Below are 23,763 nucleotides of genomic sequence, written 5' to 3'. Positions count from 1 at the left end.
TCACTTTTCTGGTCAAATTGCAAGTTTTTCAAATCTTTTCACTATGCTTTCTGCTCCTCTCAATAAACTTGGCTAAAAGCCACTAGCAATGTACATGTACTGCCTGAATGCTGTGCTGCCTTGAAATTTCTTCTACCGGATTAATTAATCCATCACTTTAAGTTCAGCCTCACAGAAAGTCTCAGATCATGGGCAAAATGTAGACAATTTTGCCAGAATGTAATATGAGTGTCCTCTGGTCCAAGTTTCAATAGAGCTTTTCTGTTCCTCTAAAACCATCATGAGCCTAATCCTTACTGTTCATATTCCTATCAGCATTCTGGTCTTCTCAGTTCCCACCAAAATTGCCCATTAAGGTCTGCTTACTATATTCTAAGGTTTCACCAGCCTGCATCTCCAAACTTTTCCAAATCCCTCCCACAAATGAGTTCCAAATGCTTCCAATCCACATGCTTTATTTAGTCACAGCAGTGACCCCATTTCTGGTACCAATTTCTGTGTTAATTCTGGAAGAGTGTAGGAGCTGGACTCTGATGTCCTCAGGCACTCACAGCAGCAATCAAAGCACCTTCTCAAGAAGAATCAAGTTTGTATCTACATCAGATTCTTCATTCTTCCACATGCCAATCATTCCTAAAACACCCTCACTGACAAACCCAGAAACCTTTTAATCTTAAGCATTTCTTAATCCAATCAAGTTGACAATACAGATAAACTATCATGAATAGATTCATCTCACTTCAAGGGAGGAAGAAAAACACAGAAGCTTGCCATCCAGGTGCTCAGCATTGCAATCACAGTGGGGAAAAAATGTCACGGATCTGGGTCCACAGCTAGCAACCTCTTCCACAGTCCACTCCACCATGTGCCTCAATCCACATACCCATGTATTTCCTTCTTACACACAGAATACACAACCCCTTATGCAGTCTCTGCATCCAAGACAAAGTCTAAGATGGGGGGCAAGAAGAAGTTCTCAAATAATGCTATTTTGTGAATTAAAAATGAGTCACCCAACCACCATGGAAAAGAGGATTATGGGCAGGGTGTCTATGTTAGCTTTCCATAATCAACCTATAAAGAGAACTTATAAAGAGAAACTTATAAAGAGAAAAGGTTTATTTTGACTCATGGTTTTATAAGTTTTAGTTTATGATCAATTAGCCCCATTTCTTTGGGCCTGCAGCAGCACATCATAATAAAAATACACAGAGTTAAGCAAAATTGCTCATTTCATGGATGGAATGCAAAAGAGAGAGGAAGAGGAAGAGACTGGGTTCATAAAATCCCCTTTAAAGATATACCTTCAATGACCTAAAGGCTTCCCTCCAGACCATGCTTTCTAAAGATGCAGCACCTCCCAATTGCACCACCCTGAGAAATAAAACTTTACCATGAGAACTTTGGTGCTTACTTAAGGTTCAAATTATAACAGTATCTTCTTTCAAAAAACCCATTTGGCTTTGTATGGTGGCACATGGGAGGCAGAGGCAGGAGGATCACAAGTTTGAGGCCAATCTCAGCAGCTTAGCAAGATCCTTAATAATTTACAACGTTTCTCAAATTATAAAAAGGACGATGGATGTATCCAGCACTCCACCCTCCCCAAAAAATCTTCCATTTAGTAAGAGAAAGGATGGGAAACAAAATGCTTCCATAGCAATGATAAAAATATCACTCAACAGGCAGGAGGACCCCCACCCTTGCCAGATTGAGCTTGTTTCTTGAGAGGAATCTGGATCTACCTCCACAGTGAACTCAAATGTCCACTGTCCTCTGCAGCCTCAGCCCCACATTTTGGGAGATCCTTTTACTACCACCTACACGATGATCTGAAGTTCAGACTATCCTTCCACAATCTACTTCCACCTGATAAGTTTTGGAGAGCCCAAGAATTACTTTGTGGCTTGAACACTCAAAGGCTTTTTCAAGCCAAGCTTGTGGGATTTTCCTCTTAAAAATTTAGTAGGCATCTCATCTCTTTGCTCATGGGGAGCAAAATGTACCAATAACTACCACCAAAATTCTCTCCTAGATTGGTTTTTATGCCCACTTTATTTATTTTTTTTGTTAGTCCCTATGCTCCCTTAACTTACTAGTGGGGACTTTAAGGCATCTGAAACAAGATTAAGGTGAACAGTCCCTTCAAATTAATCTTCACCATAGCATTGAGTCTCTTTGTTTACTGAGATTTCTGAATGGCCCTTGCCAGAAGTTTCCTTAGGCTTATGTTTAATTTTGAAAGAATCCAGAATTAATTACCTACTCTAACTCTCTCCATGTAGTGTCTGCAACTATACAAGGCACAGTAAATAGTGTTGAATGAGTGGAACACACAAGTGTGATTGAATGGTAATTCCATTTGAAGAAGAAAAAAATTTGCTTTTACTCTGAAAATAGGCCAGCTTGTTAGTCATCCTCCTTTTTAAACTTAGGATGAAATATGTGTACCATAAAATTTGCTATTATAACCATTTAAAATGTACAATTCAGAGCCAGGCATGGTGGCAAACACCTATAAATCCCAGCAACTGGGAGGCTGGGGCAGGAGGATTGCAAGTTTGAGACTAGCTTAGGCAACTTAGTGAGGCATGCCTCAAAATAAAATAAAATATAAAAGTGCTCTTAGTCGTAGAGCACTTCTGGGTTCAATCCCCAGTATTGGGGTGAGGCATTAAGGTACCATTAAGGTACCATTCAGAGGTATTTAAGTACACTCAAAATATTGTGCAACTATCACCCCTGTTTCCAAAATTATTTCATCATCCCATTCAGAAACTCAGTAACTCCCCATTCCCCCACCCCCATGTCCCTAGTAGCCACTATTTTGCTTTCTGTTTCTGTGAATTCACTTTTTTTTTTTTTTTTTTTTTTGGTACTAAGGTTTGAGCCCAGGGGAACTCTACCACTGAACTACATCTGCAACCCTTTTGATGTTTTGTTTTGAAGCATGATCTCACCTCTCCAGTCACAGAATTTCAGCCGGGCCTGGAGGGAGGTGAGGGGCACAGAAAGATGCTACTTGACTCTGGTCTGGCTTTGGGGATCAGGCAGTATCATGGGTACTAGATATGGGGGTTGCCTGCTTCTCCAGGCAAATTCATAGATAAATAGCATTCCATTGTATGTATAATTTGAAGTCAGGTATTGTGATAACCCCAGAAATGCTGTGTGTGTGAGTGTGTGTGTGTGTGTGTATGTGTGTGTGTTTAGAATTCGTTTGGCTATTCTGGATTTTTTATTCTTCCAAATGAAGTTTAGAATTGTTTTCTCTAGTTCTATGAAAAATATCATTGATATCTTGATGGACATTGCATTGACTCTGTATGTTGCTTTTGTTAGTATGGCCATTTTAACAATATTAATTCAGCCTATTCATGAACATAGGATATCTTTCCATCCTCTTGTGTCTTCTTCAATTTCTTTCTTAACATTCTATAATTTTCATTGTAGAGGTCTTTTACCTTTTAGGTGCTCTAGATTTATTGCTAGATATTTTATTAATTTTTTGAAGCTATTGTGAATAGGATTGTTTTCTTGATTTCTTTCTCAGCAGATTTATTATTGGTAAACAGGAAAGCTATTGACTTTTGTATGTTGGTTTTGTAACCTGATACTTTTATGGATCTGTTATTAGGTGAAGGTCTTGTGGTAGACCTTTTTGGATCTTCTAAGTATAGGATATATCATCTGCAAACAGTGATAATTTGACTTCTTCCTTTCCTAATTTTCCTAAATTCTTTTATTTTCTTCTCTTGCCTAATTGCTCTGGCTAGAATTTCTAGTACCATATCGAATAGGAGTGGTTGAAAATGGACATCCTTGGGCTGGGGATGTGGCTCAAGTGGTAGCGCGTTCGCCTGGCATGCGTGCGGCCCGGGTTCGATCCTCAGCACCACATACCAACAAAGATGTTGTGTCCGCCGAGAACTAAAAAATAAATATTAAAAAAAAAATTCTTTCTCTCTCTCTCCTCTCTCACTCTCTCTTTAAAAAAAAAAGAAAAGAAAATGGACATCCTTGTCTTGTAGATTTTTAAATAATGCTTTCAGTTTTGTCCATTCACTTGATATTGGCTTTAGGTTTGTCATATATAGCCTTTATGATGTTGAGATAAGTTCCTTCTATCCCTATAGTTTCTTCAGTGTTTTTATCATGAATGGGTGCTGAGTTTTGACAAAGGATTTCTCTGTTTCTATTGAGATGACCATGTTAATTTTGTCTTAATTATTCATTTGGTAAAAGACATTTATTCACTTGCATATATTAAACAATCCTTGCAACTCTAGAATAAAATCAACTTGGTCATGATGTAATTTTCTTAATATGTTGATGAATATGATTTGCTAATATTTTATTAAGGATTTTTGCATCTAAGTTCATCAAGGATAGTGGTCTGTAGTTTTTTTTTTTTTTAAATTGATGTGTTCCTATCTGGTTTTGGTATCAGGATGATACTAGTTTCATGAATGAATTTGAAAGTGTCCCCTTTATGTTTCATGGAATAATTTGAGGAAAATTGACATTAGGTCAACCTTTAAAGGTCTGGTAGAATTCAGCTGAGAATTCATCTGTTCCAGGATTTTCTTTGTTGGAAGACTTTATTACTGATTTTATCTCATGATTGGAATGTATTTAGGTTTTCTGTATCCTCTAGATTCAATTTTAGCAGGTTATATGTGTCTAAGACTGTATCCATTTCTTCTAGATTTTCCAATTCATTGGAGTATAAGTTTTCCAAAGAGTCCCTAAGAATACTCTGAATTTCTGTGATGTCTGTGGTGATTTCTCCTTTTTTATCTATAATTTTATTAATTTGAATCATCTCTCTCTTTCTCTCAGTTCTGTTAAGGGTTTATTTAACTTTTGAAAGGCCCAACTCTTTATTTTGTTGATCCTTTTTGTATTATTTTTTTATTCTCTGTTTCATTGATTTCAGCTCTGATGTTAATTGTTTTCTTCCTTCTGATGGTTTTGGAATTGGTTTTTCCTTGTGTTTTGAGGACCTTGAGGTATATCATTAGATTGCTTTTTTGGAATCTTTCTGATTTTCTTATGTAGGCATTCATAGCTATAAACTTTCCTCTTAGAACTGCCTTAATAATTTTCCAGAGGTTCTGGTATGTTGTATCATGATTCTCATTTGACTCTAAGAATTTTTAAGTTTCTTCTCTGATTTCTTCTAACACTCATTCTTTATTCATAAGTATATTGTTCAATCTCCATGTGTTCATATGGTTTCTAAAGTTTTTTTGGGGGGTGGAGGGTGGGGTGAGTATTGATTTCTATTCCATTATGATCAGATAAGATGCATGGTATTAAATTTTTCTGGATTTCCCAAGAGTTGCTTTGTGTCCTAAATTATGGTCTATTTTAGAAAAGGTTCCATGAGCAGCTAAAAAGAAAGCGAATTTGGCTATTGTTGGATAAAAGTCTATAGATGTTTGTTAGGTTCATTTGATTTATAATATTTTTTTAGGTCTGAAGAGTTTTTACTGAGTTTTTCTGGATGACCTATCTATTACTGAGAGTGGTGTGTTGAAATAACCCAGTATTATTGTACTGGTGTTTATCTGGTGTTTTATTCAAGTAGTGTCTGTTTTATGTAATTAAGTGCACCAATGTTTGGGCATAAATATTTGCTATCACTATATCTTTTCAAAAAACATCTTTAGTTGTAGATGGACACGATACCTATATTTTACTTACTTATTTACTTACTTGTTTACTTATTTATTTTTGTGGTGCCAAGGATCAAACACAGTGCTCACACATTCTAGGCAAGTGCTCTACCACTGAAGGCAAGTGTTCTACTTGTTGCATTGTTTGTTTCTTTGGCCTTATTTGTTCTTCTGATTTAATTTTGGCTTGAAGTCTGCTTTGTCAAACATGAGAATACTTGCTTATGATTGTTTTCAGTCTCAATTTGCATGATATATAATTTTTTATGATATATCAATTTTAATCCTTTTACTTTGAGCCTATGATTGTCTTTGTCTATGAGTCTCTTGCAAACAATGTATCATTGGGGGATTCTGTCTTTTAATCAGACAGACAATTTATATTTGATGCTATTATAGACAGATATTTATATCTGCCATTTTGATTTATTTCTAATGTTTGATTTGGTCCTGTTTCTCATTTGCTTAGCTTCTCTTCAAATGAGATTTATCTGTTCTCGAGCTCTGTGGTTTGTTTTAATTTCTTCTGTGTATAGTATTTTCTTAAGTATATTTGGTGGAGCTTAGTGGTCATTAATTCTTTTGATTTTCACTTATCTTGGAGGTGTATATTTCTATTTCAATTCCGAAGAATAGCTTTGTTGAATAAAGAAATCTTGGTTGACAGCTATTTTCTTTCAAGTCTTGAAACACATCTTTATAAGCCCTCCTTGGTTTTCAAGTTTGTGCTGAGAAATCACAAGTAATTCTGATTGGTTTGCCTCAAAGACGTAACCTGATGTTTTCTCTTGAAGCTTTAAAAATTCTATTATTGTTCTGTATGTTAATAATTATCATGTGTCATGGAGATGTCTTTTTTGGTCTTGTCTGTTTGGGTTCTGAATGCCTCCTATAACTGGATGTTTATCTCATTTTAAGGTTTGAAAATTTTTCTGTTATTATATTCCTGGAGAGTTTATCCTTGCCATTAGCCTGCAACTCACAACCTTATTTTATTCCAACAGCTCTTAATTTTGGTTTCTTAATATTGTCCCACAGTTCTTATATATTCTGGTCATGGTTACTTATTTTCTTTCTTAATTTTTATTTTTTGGTGCTGATGATTGAACACAGAGGCATTTTACCACTGAGCCACGTCCCCCGCCCCCCTACCCTCAACCTTTTCTGAGACAGGGTGTCTCTAAGTTGCTGAGTTGCCAAGCTTGGCCTCAAACATATGATTGATTCTCCTGCCCCATCATCTGAGTAGCTGGGATTACAGGCATGTGTCACTGCATCTGGTTCTTATTTTCTTTAATACTGCCTGAATGTTCAAAGCTGATTACTTTGTCTTCCAGCTCTGAGATTCTGTCTGAGACATTATCTACTTTATTAGAGAGACTTTTATCTGAACATTTTATTTGACAATTGTGTCTTTCATTTCCAAGATTTCTGTTTGTTTCTTTTTCAATATCTCTATGTCCTTATTGAATTTCTCATATATATCTTGTACTGTGCCATCTGTGACCCACACAGACAGCTAAACTAGAGGTCACTCAAGTGAAATTCCTAAGGCATCAAAATAAAACATGCCCATGCTCCCTCTCCTTATCCCACTATGAGTCAGTCACCTTATATCAGAGAAAACATTCACCATTTGTTTTTTGGGGATTGGCTAACTTCATTTTGCATTATCTTCTCCAACTGCATCCATTTACGTACAAATGCCATGATTTTATTCTCTTTTAGTGCTGAGTAATATTCTGTAGTGTGTGTATATATATATATCACATTTTTAAAATCCATTCATCTATTGAAGGGCATCTAGGTTGGTTCCACAGCTTAGCTATTGTGAATTGTAGAGCCCATCATTCTTCAAGTCAAGTTTATGCTGTGCCCTTGCCTTGCATAATGGAAAGGGCAAGAAAGCTCTCTGAGCTTCATTTATAAGGCACTAATCCCATTCAAAGGACTCTGCCCCTGTGAATTAACTAATTACCTCCTTAAGGCCCCACCTTCTAACACCAACACATTTGATATTAGCATTTAACACATGAATTTTGAGAGGGCACAAACATTCAGACCATAGCACTTTCCAATTTACCCATTTTTCTTCCCTAATTGCTCGGGTTAGAAATTGCATATTATGTTGAATAGAAGTGGAAAAAGTGGTTTTGTTCCTGGTCTTATGCAAGAAAATTTTAAGTCTGAGTATGTTGTTAACTGTGGAATTTTCACATATTACTTTTATCATGTGGAGGAAATTTCCTTCTAGGGATTATGTGTGTGTGTGTGTGTGTGTGTGTGGTCACAAGTGTGCTGGAGACTGAACTGAGAGACTTTTTACAACTGTATGCATCTTCAGCCTTTTTCTTTTTTATTTTGAGACAGAATCTCATTAAGTTGCCGAGGTTCTCACTAAATTGCTGAGGCCCGCCTTGAACTTGTGACCCTCCTGCCTGAGCCTCCTAAATCACTGGGATTACAGATGGGTTTCACTGGGCCCAGCTCTAGAGTGTTTTGATCGTGACACATGTTGGATTTTGTCAGATGCTTTTTCTGAATAGGTTGATATGATCATGTAGTTTCTTTCTCTTATTCTAATAATGGATTGATTTTTGTATATTGAGTCACCTTCGCCCTGCTGGGATAAATTCTACTTGATCATGATATATAATTCTTTCAATGTGCTGAAGAATTTTGTTTGCTGGTATTTTATTGAAAATTTTTGCATCTAGATTCATGAGGGAGTTGGCCTATAGTTTTCTTATAGTGTCATTGCCTGGCTTCAATATCAAAACAATGCTAACCTTGTAGAATGAATCAAGAAGTGTTTCTTCTCTTCAGTTTTTTTGGAGGAGTTTGAGAGGATTGGAGTTGATTCTTTTTTAAGTGTTTAGTAGAATTCACCAGTGAAGTCATCTGAGATTTTCTTTGTTGATAGAGTTTTAATTACTTATTCAATTTCTTTATTACATGTTATTAGTCTAATCAGATTTTCTAGTTCATCCTGAATTACTTTTGGTAGTTCATATGTTTTCAGAACTTTTCCAGTAATTACAGTGGTTCAAAGTATACTTTTATAATTCTTTATATTTCTGTAAAGTTGATAATAATGTCTACTCTTTCACTTACAATTTCAGTAATTTGAATTCTCCCCTCCCCCATCATAATATAGATAAAGTTTTGTCAATTTTGTTGATCATTTCAAAGAGCCACTTTTGGTCTTACTAATTTTTCTGTATTGTTTTTCTATTCTCTATTTCCTTTATATCTACTCTAATTTGTATTATTTCCTTCCTTCTAGTTTTTTTTATTATTAGTTGTTCCTTCCTTCATTGGATTTAGTTTTCTTTTCTTTTTCTAGTTTTTTTTTATTATTAGTTGTTCAAAACATTACAAAGCTCTTGACATATCATATTTCATACATTTGATTCAAGTGGATTATGAACTCCCATTTTTACCCCATATACATATTGCAGAATCATATCGGTTACACATCCACGCATTTATATACTGCCATACTAGTGTCTGTTGTATTCTGCTGCCCTTCCTATCCTCTACTATCCCCCCTCCTCTCCCCTCCCCTCCCATCTTCTCTCTCTACCCCATCTACTGTAATTCATTTCTTTTTTTTTCTTGAAATCTTGTAATTTTATATATTTATTTATTTATTTATTATTGGTTGTTCAAAACATTACAAAGCTCATGATATATCATCTTTCATACATTTGACTCAAGTGGGTTATGAACTCCCATTTTTACCCCAAATACAAATTGTAGAATCACATCCGTTACACACTCACATTTTTACATAATGGCATATTAGTGACTGTTGTATTCTGCTACCTTTCCTATCCCCTACTATCCCCCCTCCCCTCCCCTCCCATCTTCCCTCTCTACCTCATTTGCTGTTGTTCAGTTCTCTCCCTTTCCCCCCCTTCCCCTCACAACCTCTTATATGTAATTTTGTGTAACATTGAGGGTCTCCTACCATTTCCATATGCTTTCCCTTCTCTCTCCCTTTCTCTCCCCCCACTAGTCTCTGTTTAATGTTAATCTTTTCCTCATGCTCTTCCTCCCTGTTCTGTTCTTAGTTGCTCTCTTTATATCAAAGAAGACATTTGGCATTTGTTTTTTAAGGATTGGCTAGTTTTGCTTAGCATAATCTGCTCTAATGCCATCCATTTCCCTGCAAATTCATGATTTTGTCATTTTTTAGTGCTAAGTAATACTCCATTGTGTATAGGTGCCACATTTTTTTATCCATTCATCTATTGAAGGGCATCTAGGATGGTTCCACAGTCTAGCTATTGTGAATTGTGCCGCTATGATCATTGATGTGGCAGTATCCCTATAGTATGCTCTTTTAAGATCCTCAGGGAATAGTCCGAGAAGGGCAATAGCTGGGTCAAATGGTGGATTCATTCCCAGCTTTCCCAGGAATCTCCATACTGCTTTCCAAATTGGCCACACCAATTTGCAGTCCCACCAGCAATGTACAAGTGTACCCTTTCCCCACATCCTCACCAACACTTATTGTTGTTTGACTTCATAATGGCTGCCAATCTTACTGGAGTGAGATGGTATCTTAGGGTGGTTTTGATTTGCATTTCTCTGACTGCTAGAGATGGTGAGCATTTTTTCATGTACTTGTTGATTGATTGTATGTCCTCCTCTGTGAAGTGTCTGTTCAGGTCCTTGGCCCATTTATTGATTGGGTTATTTGTTATCTTATTGTTTAATTTTTTGAGTTCTTTGTATATTCTGGATATTAGGGCTCTATCTGAAGTGTGAGGGGTAAAGATTTGTTCCTAGGATGTAGGCTCTCTATTTATCTCTCTTATTGTTTCTCTTGCTGAGAAAAAACTTTTTAGTTTAAGTAAGTCCCATTTGTTGATTCTTGTTATTAACTCTTGGGCTATGGGTGTCCTATTAACGAATTTGGAGCCCAACCCCACAATATGTAGATTAGAGCCAACTTTCTCTTCTATCAGACGCAGTGTCTCTGATTTGATATCTAGCTCCTTGATCCATTTTGAGTTAACTTTTGTGCATGGCGAGAGAAAGGGATTCAGTTTCATTTTGTTGCATATGGATTTCCAATTTTCCCAGCACCATTTGTTGAAGATGCTATCCTTCCTCCATTGCATGCTTTTAGCCCCTTTATCAAATATAAGAAAGTTGTAATTTTGTGGATTGGTCTCTGTGTCCTCTATTCTGTACCATTGGTCCACCTGCCTGTTTTGGTACCAGTACCACACTGTTTTTGTTACTATTGCTCTGTAGTACAGTTTGAAGTCTGGTATTGCTATACCTCCAGATTCACACTTCCTGCTTAGAATTGCTTTTGCTATTCTGGGTCTTTTGTTTTTCCAGATGAATTTCATGATTGCTTTATCTATTTCTACAAGAAATGCCTTTGGGATTTTGATTGGCATTGCATTAAACCTGCTTTTGTATTCGATTTGCCAGGATTTTATTGAGAATTTTTGCATCCAAGTTCATTAGAGATATTGGTCTGTAGTTTTCTTTCTTTGAAGTGTCTTTGTCTGGTTTCGGGATCAGGGTGTTGTTGGCCTCATAGAATGAATTTGGAAGAGCGCCTTCTGTTTCTATTTCTTGAAATAGCTTGAAAAGTATTGGTATTAATTCTTCTTTGAAGGTTTTGTAAAACTCCGCTGTATACCCATCTGGTCCAGGGCTTTTCTTGTTTGGTAGTCTTTTGATGGCTTCTTCTATTTCTTCCTTTATTATTGGTCTGTTTAAATTGTGTGTGTCTTCCTGACTCAATCTGGGCAGATCGTATGACTTAAGAAATTTATCGATATCTTCACTATCTTCTATTTTATTGGAATATAGGGTTTCAAAATACTTTCTAATTATCTTCTGTATTTCTGTAGTGTCTGTTGCCTTTTTCATCCCGTATGTTAGTAATTTGAGTTCTCTCTCTTCTTCTCTTCATTAGCATGGCTAAGGCCTGTTGATCTTATTTATTTTTTCAAAGAACCAACTTTTAGTTTTATCAATTTTTTCAATGGTTTTTTTGTTTCAATTGTAATTCATTCCTCTCCCTTGTTTTTTTCCCCTTTCCTCTCACTTCCTCTTACATGTAATTTTGTATAACAATGAGGGTCTCCTTTTATTTCCATGCAATTTCCCTTCTCTCTCCCTTTCCCTCCCACCTCTCATCCCTGATTAATGGTAATCTTCTTCTCATGCTCTTCCTCCCTGCTCTGATCTTAGTTGCCTTCCCTATATCAAAGAAGACATTTGGCATTTGTTTTATAGGGATTGGCTGGCTTCACTTAGCATAATCTTCTCTAATGCCATCCATTTCCCTGCAAATGCCATGATTTTGTCATTTTTTGTGCTAAGTAATACTCCATTGTGTATAAATGCCACATTTTTTAAATCTATTCATCTATTGAAGGGCATCTAGGTTGATTCCACAGTCTAGCTATTGTGAATTGTGCTTCTATGAACATTGATGTAGCTGTATCCCTATAATATGCTCTTTTAAGATCTTTGGGGAATAGTCCGAGAAGGGGAATAGCTGGGTCAAATGGTGGTTCCATTCCCAGCTTTCCGAGAAATCTCCATACTGCTTTCCAAATTGGCCGCACCAATTTGCAGTCCCATCAGCAATGTACAAGTGTACCCTTTTCCCCACATCCTCACCAGCACTTGTTGTTGTTTGACTTCATAATGGCTGCCATTCTTACTGCAGTGTGATGGTATCTTAGGGTGGTTTTAATTTTAATTTGCATTTCTCTGACTGCTAGAGATGGTGAGAATTTTTTCGTGTACTTGTTGATTGATTTTATGTCCTCCTCTGAGAAGTATCTGTTCAGGTCCTTAGCCCATTTGTTGATTGGGTTATTTGTTTCCTTATTGTTTAATTTTTTGAGTTCTTTGTGTACTCTGGATATTAGGGCTCTATCAAATATAAATCAAAGGCATTCCTGTATATCAGCGACAAATCTTCTGAAATGGAAATGAGGACAACCACCCCATTCACAATATCCTCAAAAAAAAAAAATACTTGGGAATCAACCTAACAAAAGAAGTGAAAGATTTATACAATGAAAACTACAGAACCCTAAAGAGAGAAATAGAAGAAGATCTTAGAAGATGGAAAAATATACCCTGTTCATGGATAGGCAGAACTAACATCATCAAAATGGCAATATTACCAAAAGTTCTCTATAGGTTTAATGCAATGCCAATCAAAATCCCAAAGGCATTTCTTGTAGAAATAGATAAAGCAATCATGAAATTCATCTGGAAAAATAAAAGACCCAGAATAGCAAAAGCAATTCTAAGCAGGAAGAGTGAAACAGGCAGTATAGTGATACCAGACTTCAAACTATACTACAGAGCAATAGTAACAAAAACAGCATGGTACTGGTACCAAAACAGGCTGGTGGACCAATGGTACAGAATAGAGGACACAGAAACCAATCCACAAAATTACAACTATCTTATATTGGACAAAGGGGCTAAAAGCATGCAATGGAGAAAGGATAGCATCTTTAACAAATGGTGCTGGGAAAACTGGAAATCCATATGCAACAAAATGAATCTGAATCCCTTTCTCTTGCCATGCACAAAAGTTAACTCAAAATGGATCAAGGAACTTGATATCAAAACAAACACTCTGCGTCTGATAGAAGAGAAAGTTGGCTCTAATCTACATATTGTGGGGTTGGGCTCCAAATTCGTTAATAGGACACCCATAGCACAAGAGTAAAAAACAAGAATCAACAAATGGGACTTACTCAAACTAAAAAGTTTTTTCTCAATAAGAGAAACAATAAGAGAGGTAAATAGGGAGCCTACATCCTGGGAACAAATTTTTTTTCTAGTTTTTTTAAGGTGTAAAGGTAGGTTATTGATTTGAGACTGTCTTCTCTTTTAATATAGGCATTTTCCACTGCAAATTTTCCTGTGAACACTGATTTCATTGCATCCCATGTATTTTGGAATCTTGTGTTTTAATTTTCATTCATATTCTCCAATTTTCCTTGTGATTTTTTTCTTTGACCCATTGGTTGTTTAAGAGTATTTATTTAGTTTCTACACATCTGTGAGTTTTCCAATTTTCCTTCAGTTATTCATTTCTGTTTTCATTCTGTATGATCTGAAAGGTATTTTGTATGATTTCAATCTTTATAAAATTATTAAGTCTTGTTTTATGACCAAAACATAGTCTATCCTTGAGAATTTTAATGAACATTTGAGAATAATGTTATGCTCTTGATGGGTCTATTAGATCTCATTGGTTTATAGTGTTTTCTGAGTTCTCTTTTTCTTTATTGATTTTATATCTGGTTGTTCAATCCATCATTGAAAATGGTATATTGAAGTCTCCAATCATTAGTATAGAACTGTTTTGTCCTTTGATTCTGTAAATTTTTGCTTCATGTGTTTTGGAGCTCTGTTGTTTATATATATTTGCATCTTGATAGATTGGAAATTTTATCAATATATAACTTTCTTTTGTCTCTTCAAATTTTTTTGCTTAATATCTATTTTTGTGATAATAACTTAGCTATCACATCTCACTTTTGATTAGTTTTTTTTTTTTTTTAATATTTATTTTTTAGTTCTCGGCAGACACAACATCTTTGTTGGTATGTGGTGCTGAGGATCGAACCCGGGCCGCACGCATGCCAGGCGAGCGCGCTACCGCTGAGCCACATCCCCAGCCCCTCACTTTTGATTAGTTTTTAAATGGAATATCTTTTCCACCTTTTAACCTTTAAACCATTTGTGTCTTTATGCCCAAAATGAATCTCTTGTGGATAACATAGTGATGGATAATGTTATTTTATCCATTCTTCCAGTCTCTGTTTTTTAGCTGTTTTTTAGATTAGAGTTTAATCCCTCTACATTTAAAGTAATTCATGTTAAGAAAGAACTTCTACCACTTTGCTATACTTTTTATATGCCATCATATATGTTTTTTTTTTTGTTGTTGTTGTTGTTGTTGTTCCTCAATTCCTCCATTGCTGGATTTTAAATTTTAGTTTATTTTTGTGCTATTCCATCTTTATTTCCTTCTTTCAATTTCCACTTTTGAATTATTTTCTTAATGATTGCCTTGAGGGTGACAACTAATATCTTAAACTTATAATAACCTAGTTTGGATAACAGTTTCAATACTGTACAGATACTCTATTCCCATACCTCTCCATCCTTCTTTCTTTATATTATTATTCTCACAAATTATGTTTTATCTGCTGTAGCCCACTGACAGATTTATAATTTTTTTGTGTGTGTATGCCTTTTAAATTATATAGGAAAACGAGAGGAGTTATAAACCAAAAGTACACTAATATTGACTGTTATAATTACCTCTTAGTGCTGTATTGATCTTCACAGTCTTTTATTTCTTAAGCTATTTAAGTAGTATCTTTTTACTTCAATCTGAAAGTCTCCCTTTAGCATATCTTATATGGCAGGTTTACTGGTAATGAATTCCTTCAGGTTTTTTTTTTTCAATCTGAAATTTCTTAATACCTCCTTTATTCTTGGAGAATAGTTTTTCTGGTTACAAACAACTAACTGTCTTGATTGACAGGTTTTGTTTATTTCAGTACTTTAAATATGTCATTTCACTGCCTTCTGCCCTCCATGTTTTCTGATGAGAAATCAGCTCTTAATGTTATTGATTAAGATTATATGCAACATGTCACTTTTCTCTTGCTGCTTTCAAGGTTCTATTTTTGTCTTTTGACATACTATATAGTATGTTTCCATATGGATCTCTTAGAAGTTTATCCTTCTTGAAGTTCATTGATCTTCTTGGGTTTATGTCATATTTTTTTATCAAACTTGACAAATTGGTTTACCATTAGTTCTTCAAATATGTTTATGTCCTATCCATTCCTCTTTTCCTTTTGTAAATCCCATTATACTTACATTAGTATGTTTGATGATGTCCCACAGGTCCATCAGGTTTTGTTCATTTTTTCCTTTCTTTTCTTTTTCTGTTCTACAGACTAAATAACTTCAATTGCCTTATTTTCAAGTTCATTGATTCTTTCTCCTGCTTGGTAAAGTCTGCCATTGAACCCTTCCAGTGATGCTTTCATTTAAGTTATTGTATTTTTCTTTTCTTTTCTTTTTTTTATTTGTTTTAATTAGTTACACATGACAGTACAATGATCTTGACATATCATACATTTGAATCAGATGGGATATAAGTTATTGTATTTTTATCTTAGAATTTATATTTGGTTTCTTTTTTAAAATTTATTTGTTTATTCTAATTTCTTATACATGACAACATAATGCATTTTAATTCATATTACACAAATAGACCACATTTCATGTCTCTGGCTGTACAAAAGGAGAGTCACACCATTCGTGTCTTCATTCACGTACTTAGGGGTAATGATGTCCATCTCATTCCTCTGTCTTTCCTACCCCATGCCCCCTCCCTTCTCCTCCCTCTTCTTTGCCCTATCTAAAGTTCCTCTATTCCTCTCATGCTCCCCTCCATCCCCATTAAGGATCAGCCTCCTCATATCAGAGAAAATATTGAGCATTTGAGTTTTGGGGATTGGCTTATTCACTTAGTATAATATTCTCCAACTCCATCCATTTACTTGCAAATGTCATGATTTTATTCTCTTTTAATGCTGAGTAGTATTTCATTGGGTAGATATCCCACATTTTCTTTATCCATTCATCTATCGAAGGGTATCCAGGTTGGTTCCAGAATTTAGCTATTGTGAATTGTGCTGCTATAAACATTGATGTGGCTGTATCCCTGTAGTATGCTGTTTTTAGTCCTTTGGGTATAAACCAAGGAGTGAGATAGCTGGGTCAAATGGTAGTTCCATTCCCAGTTTTCCAAGGAATCTCCCTACTGCTTTCCATATTGGTTTTCCCAAATTTGTAGTCCCACCAACAATGTATGAGTGTGCCTTTCCCCCCTACATCCTTGCCAACACTTATTGTTGTTTGTATTCTTAATTGCTGCCATTCTGACTGGAATGAGATGAAATCCTAGGGTAGTTTTGATTTGCATTTCTCTATTTGCTGGAGATGCTGAACTTTTTTGATATATTTGTTGATTGATTGTATATCATCTTCTGAGAAGTGTCTGTTTAGTTCCTTGGCCTATTTATTTATTGGGTTATTTGTTTTCTATTTGGTTTCTTTTGATAAGCTTATTGTCATTCTCTATCTGTTAATACATTGTTCTTATGGTTTCCTTTAGTTCTTTGTCTATGATTTCCTTTATCTCATTAAACATATTTAAGACAGTTGATTTTTTGCCTAAATATTAAAGTTTATTAATCTCTAATGCTATGAACTGAGATCATAAAATGGCTGCACTTTTGTTCATATCCATCAAAATAGAGCTGAGGAGCCATTGAAGGAGTTCAGGTCCTTTCACGGTAACAACAGAATATTTTTTAAACTGGACCACACCATAGGAACCACAATATCCTGGACCCTAGCTTGCTCTTGATGCATATGTGAGTAGTGATATAATGAATAGCAGTCATTACTAGACATTTGGGCACATAAATTGACCATTTGCCTCACATAGTCATGGGTTTTTGCCTTTTTTACACTCTGGACACCTCCCTCCTTCACAATACAATCCAGTTGCTTAGAAACCTTGTAAGACGTTTGGTTTTAAAATGTCTATGACAAATTAAGTCCAGTGTCTAGGTTTCCTCAGGGACAGTTTCTTTTTAATTCATTCTCTCTCTCTCTCTCTCTCTCTCTCTCTCTCTCTCTCTCTCTCTCTCTCTCTTTGCTTATGATTGGGACATATTTTCCTGTTTCTTTGTATGCCTTGTAATATTTTGTTAAGAACTGGCCATTTTGCAGGGCATGGTGGCACATGCCTATATTCCCAGCAGCTTGGGAGTCTGAGGGAGGAAGGTCACAAGTTCAAAGCCAGTCTCAACAAAAGCGAGGCATTAAGCAATTCAGTCTCTAAATAAAATACAAAATAGGGCTGGGGATGGGCTCAGTAGCTGAGTGCCCTGATACCCAAAGAAAAGAAAAGAACTGGCCATTTTGAGTAGTACAATATGATGACTCTGGAAGTCAGATTCTCCCTCTCCCTTGTTGCTTGTTGGGTGCCTGTGTGCATGTACCCATGTGTCCACACACACTATATGTATATATATGCATATATATATTATTTATATTTACATATAAAACCCAGCATGTATATATCTTTAAATATTCTTATAGATGCCACCAGGGAAGCTACAGCAGCCTGAAGGGGCAGAAGCAAAGGAAAGCTCTACTCTAGGCCCTCAGGGACCCACTAGATCAACAATATTCCCAACCTCAAATTTCTAGAAGCCTAGGTCCTTTCTGCATTCTCTTGCTCTACTCAGCTGCTCTGGAAACATGAACATTGTTGCCATCACCATAGGAGGACTGAGGAGCTGTGAATAGTTGCTAGTTTTTCTGTGATGCTCGCTTACAAACTGTTAGTAGCCCTCCCCCTACCTCCATCAGGCATTCCTATAATTGCTGTTAGGGTCCAGTCAGGTTGCAGAATTATGAAATAGTTGATGCTTAGAGGGATTTTGCTAACTTAATGGTTAGTTAGGTGGAGGGACCATCCCTGGAACTTTCTATTCTGCCATTTTCCATGACAAAACCTCATAGTCCTTCTGTTTTCAGACAAAAGTTTCATTGATTTAGTGTAGGAGTAGCGCCAAAGAGAATGTGCCACCTGGTCTGTCTTCTTAGAACCCTCTGAAATAATCAATAGGTAGTGGGAGAGAGTTTGGCATTAGACCTGCCATAGATCAAGAGCTTGGGATAGCTTGTGCCCTCGACTGGAATCGTGTTAATTGTTTTTCTGTCACTATGACAAAATATCTGAGAAAACAATTTAAATGTCAAAAGATTCATTTTGACTCACAATTTCATAGTTTTAATCCATTGTCACTTGGCTTTGTTGATACTGGGCCTGTGGTGAAGCAGAAAATCATGACAAGAAGTAAGTGGCAGAGCAAAGCTGTTCACCTCACAGTGACCAAGAAACAGAAAAGGGGAGAGAGGGAGAAGAAGGGAGTAGGAACAAAATATAAATCCTTCAAAGGGCCACCCACAATGACCTACTTCTCCCAACCAGGTCCCTCTTCCTAAAGGTTACTTACACCATCTCCTAATAGCATCACAAGCTGGCAACCAAGCCTTTAGCATGTGTCTCCCCAGTTAACCAAGCGGTTGAAATATCTATTGTTGGTAGCAATAATAGTTACAAACTATTGAACAACTTATGTCAAGAGCCTTATCTGCATTATCCCATTGAACCATCTCAGTTGCCCTGTAAAGTAGGCGATTTGTTATCCCCACTTTTGCTGAGGAGAAAACTGAGGCCTAGAACCACTAAAGGACTTGTCAAAGCCCAGGAGCCAGTGAATGCAGAGTGCATCTTTGGACTCCAGCTGGGGACTTCAACTTCCTGTGTTACCTGGTATTGTCATGTTTCACTGCATGGGGTCCTGAGTGATCCTCCCACCATTTTGGCCCACCCCAGCCAATATAAGGGACTTCCCCCATCCCTCACTCAGACTCTGTCTTTGTCTTCTACATAGCACTGGCCTTTAGTCTTAGTTCCAGGCCTCTACCCCCTTTGCTATCAGAGGCAAGTGCTGAGGCAGGGGAGAGACTCTGTGGCTACCCTGTTCCCACCCTCTGCCAGCTGAAGCTGAAGCCTTCAAACATCTCCAGCTTGGAAGCAGCCCTGAAGAATACTTCATAGCCCCAGAGTGTGCTTGGCCCTTAAGAGCTAACCATCTAGTCAAAAAGACTAAACTTTAACAATCCTGGAATCTGAATGACCTGAGGGTGAAATCTGACCAAACCTCTTATAGCTAGTACATTGTAGCAAGTCTATTAACTCCTGTTGACCTCAGTGTCCCCATGGCACACAGTCAGTGGTAATCCATATTAAGGTGCTGACATAGCAATTTGCCTGTGGAGTCCACTGAGCACCCATTAGCTTTGGCATCTGATCTTGGCATATTAAGCTGTCTCTCAGTCTCTCCCTTGCTCTCTGTCCCTGATATCCTGGCTCTAAACCCTATTCACTGCTTAACACCCTCCCATTCACCAGGCCCCTGGACTGCTCTTAGCACAAAGACCTAGCCAATCTCAAATCTACCCTGTGATAAGCAAACTCTTGCAATATTTGCTGACCTCTAGGTATATTGCATCAGTGTGCCTGTGCTTGGTGCCCAGATGGTGCTGGGGGGAGTTAGGAACAGGCTGGTAATGGAGGAGCTGGCACTGTGGAGTCCTGGCTTCCTGAACCCCATTTTCTTTCCTATTTGCACAAGAGGTCTTACAATTTAGTCAATGTGACACTGAATCTCTATCCTTTAAAATCTGGTCCTGGGAGCTTCTACACAAAAATATTAGATAAGGCTCAATCTTTCAGTTTTTTAAAGTTGATTTTAAAATATTACTGTATCAATACACATCACTGCAGGAAATAGAGTAAATAACAGATAAGCAAAAATGAAAATAGGGCTGAGGATGTAGTTCAGTGGTAGAGAGCTTTTCTAGCATGAATGAGGCCCTGAGTTTAATCCTTAGCACTGGGCATGTGCATGCGCGCCCATACACACACACACACACACACACACACACACACACAAAATGCCTATTACAAAAAAGATAATAAATTAAAATCTCTAATATTTTCATCATCAAGAATAATGCTATAACCATTTTGCTGTATTTCCTCCCATATTATCTATATCATCTGTATTTTCTACACATATCTATGACAAAAATGGATCATATCATGTTTTCTAACTATTTTCCCCTGTATCCGTCATCTGTTGCTGTTGCTATAGGACAAATTATCTCAAGATTTAGTAGCTTCAAACAATAGACCTAGGGCTGGGGATGTGGCTCAAGCGGTAGCGCGCTCGCCTGGCATGCGTGCGGCCCAGGTTCGATCCTCAGCACCACATACCAACAAAGATGTTGTGTCCGCCGAGAACTAAAAAATAAATATTAAAAAAAAAACAATAGACCTAAGCATAGAGGTACACACCTGTAATCTCAGCAGTTCAAGAGGCTGAGGTGGGAGGATTGCAATTTCAAAGACATCCTCAGCAACTTAGTAAGGCCCTATGCAACTTAGAGAGAACTTGTCTCAAAATAAAACATAAAAAGGGCTGAGGATGTAGCTCAGTGGTTAAGCATCCTTGGGTTCAATTCCCAGTACAAAAACCAACCAAACAAACAACAATAACAACAACAAAAAACAAATCTAGGCCAGGCATGGTAGTGAACACCTGTAATGAGGCCCTGGATTCAATCCCTAGTTCCGCAAAACAACAGTAAACCTTTACTATCTTACATGTTTTCTGTGGATCAAGAATTCAGAAGCATCTCAATGAGAATCACTTGATGTCATGGACATCTTTCAATGCCAACAGAGGCAAGCCAACCTTACCATTTTTTAAATGACTGCATATAAGTGTGTAATTTGTTTAGCCAGCTCTCTGTAGTTAGATACATAGGGCATGTACCATTTTTTGGTTCTAGAAAGAATAATCTTGAATATCCATCTTTGAATGTTATAGTTTGGATCTTGTATGTTCCCCAAAAGTCCAAGTGTTGAAAGTTTAGTCACCAGCCTAAAGGCATTATTGGGAAGGGTAGAACCTTTAAGAGATGAGCCTAGGGCTGGGGATATAGCTCAGTTGGTAGAGTGCTTGCCTTGTACGAACAAGGCCCTAGGTTCAATCCCCAGAATCACCAAAAAAAGAAATCTTATTAAAAAAAGAGATGAGCCTAGGGGGAAAAAATTAGGTCTCTGGGGCATGCCTTGAAGGGGATGTTTATACCCTGGACCCTTCCTTTTTGCTTCATTTCTATGCCATATACACCAGCCATGATGTGCTATACTGCCACAGGTCAAAGCATCAGGACCAAAAAACCATGGACTGAGACCTCTGAAACCATGAGCCAAAATAAATCTTTCTCCTTTAAGGCATTTATCTCAAGTACTTTGTCACATCAATGGAAAGCAACCCAACACACTGCACTTGTCATATTATATCCTTGAGATGAGTGAAAAAGTCCTGACTGTCAGTTCCTTGAATAGCAAAATACAGGCATACCAACTAGGACATAGAGTAGGGTCCCTTCTAATCTGCCCTGCCCTTTCTCTCCTCATTAATTCAGAGTTCACTATCTATGGTAAACATCTTAGCTCATTAATGCACAGCTCTGTTTTGTTTTGTTTTTAAAGAAAGTTCCAAACAGAAACAGTTTGTTCATCTTCCTCAGACAGCCCTTCAGATACTGAAGTATGTCCTGGGAATCCCCATGGGCCATCATCCCTGAAGCCCTTCTCTTCCTGGCCTCTCTTTTCTGGACAGGTTTGTCCTTCCACCATGCTTTGAGTGTAGAAATGTCTCCTTGCCGCACTGATCTTTACTCCAGTGAGGTGCTGGCCCATTGATGCTGTTTCCTCACCCACTGAGGCAGCACAGGAAGATTGGCGTGGGTGCTAAAATCTGATCCTGGAGGCTTGTCTAGTGTGAGGAAATGGGCGTGCTAAACCTTTTTCTGCCCTCACAGGTGCCAGTAAAGAAAAGGAAGTCATCCTCAGGAAATGGCTCTGATAAAGGATGCTTGTTACTCAAAGTACAAGCCATCCAGCCAAACCACAAAGAGGGCCCATTTGCCTTTGGCCCTCCCTTAGCCCATACCCTCTGTTGGTGAATTTGGATCCTTCTCACCTGTACTATGGCTTGGCTTAGGAGAAGGACAGAACCCCTGGGCAGCTGTTCCTTGGCCTGACCAGTCCAGAAGAAGACTCACCACTCCAAACTCGGACATGAGCCTGCCCCCAAAGCAAACAAGGCTCTAAGCCAGGGGTGGAGTGGTCAGTGACCTGTCACATGAGGTCTGGTGAGGCCATCTTTGCTCTATTTTGGGAAAGGGATCAATCGTGTTAGGGAGTGACCATACTAACCATTGGCAGGAGAACCTGGCATTCTTACAGGGCACCCTCTGTACTCTGACCCACTTGCCAGTTGCAGCTAATTTTAGCAAGGCTTGACAGGTGCTGGCAAATGCAGGATAAGTGAGGGTTACTCTCAGACGAACCCAAGGAGGGGCTCCAGGAAATATGTACACCCCATGGATGCACCCAAAGTTAATCCTGGGTCTGAACTTTGCAGTCACAAAATCTAATGTCCTCCCCACTTTGTTCTTTTTTATTATTGTTGTTCTGAGTATTTTGAGGGGAGTCTATGATTTACTGTTGAAGAGTAAAAAATGCATATTTTTTATGTGGGGGACATGTCAGGGTAGCCCTGGGGAACCGTACCTGTTTCTGCTCATGTGTACATCAGGTTATAGCTAATTCCGTGGCCAGATAGGCTTTGTACCTAATGGAACAGAAGGATACGATGCCCTGAAATCCCATAAACTGCACTGAGCATCTCAGCCCCTAGACCCTCCAATGCCGACTTGTACACTCCGCCATGGTCTAAGCTGGGTCCTTCCCACAAAAGCTTTGGCCTTCCTACTACTCAAACACCATTCAGGAACCCCAGATTATATGAAAAGCACATCAGACCTCTCTATAGATGAAAATCCATGAGAATCACCATTGCCTCCAAGATCAAGTCCAGACCCTCACTGGCACAATCCAGGCCCCTTGGCACCCCTACCTGTCTGTTCCTCCTGTCCCCCAAGTCAGCCCAGTGATGTTCTTCCCTCATAAGTCCAAGGAGTGTAGGGTGGATAAACTGGCTCTGACTAATCACCACTCTCTTGGCAGCAATCCTGACCAGTGCTCAGAGGGCACACCATCCTGCCCTGGAGCCATGTCCCTAAAATTCTTATTGACCCTGACCCCACATGGGCCTCCTCTGTCCTTCTGGCCCTGCCCCTGACCCCTTGACAGTGGGCAGAGTATTTCAGCAACTTCCCGCTGGGTCTTTTAGTGCAGAAGCCCTTGGTTGCCTGTCTTGGGCAACACTTGGCCAGGCAGCCTTCACCTGTGACAGGTGGCCTCAGATGCCACAGCTACAGCTTCGTCCCAGGCCTCAGCAAGCAGAAGCATCTCCACCTT

At 37.9% G+C, this 23,763-nt stretch overlaps 1 long non-coding RNA gene across 1 annotated transcript in view; it reads right to left on the bottom strand.

Moving 5' to 3' along the window:
- LOC113190294 (uncharacterized) overlaps positions 1–22,511 on the bottom strand; it is a 29,284-nt gene extending 6,773 nt beyond the window's left edge. The window contains exons 1-2 of the long non-coding RNA XR_003301758.2: positions 22,421–22,511; positions 18,574–18,621 (exon numbers count right to left, since the gene is read on the bottom strand). This is a non-coding gene — a long non-coding RNA (uncharacterized LOC113190294). The remainder of the gene's footprint in view (positions 1–18,573; positions 18,622–22,420) is intronic.
- Positions 22,512–23,763: the final 1,252 nt, after the last annotated feature.

The sequence above is a fragment of the Urocitellus parryii genome, chromosome 3, assembly GCF_045843805.1.
Source record: "Urocitellus parryii isolate mUroPar1 chromosome 3, mUroPar1.hap1, whole genome shotgun sequence".
Classification (NCBI taxonomy): Eukaryota; Metazoa; Chordata; class Mammalia; order Rodentia; family Sciuridae; genus Urocitellus; species Urocitellus parryii.
Note: the sequence above shows the minus strand (reverse complement) of the source record. Positions and strands in the feature narration are given on the sequence as shown.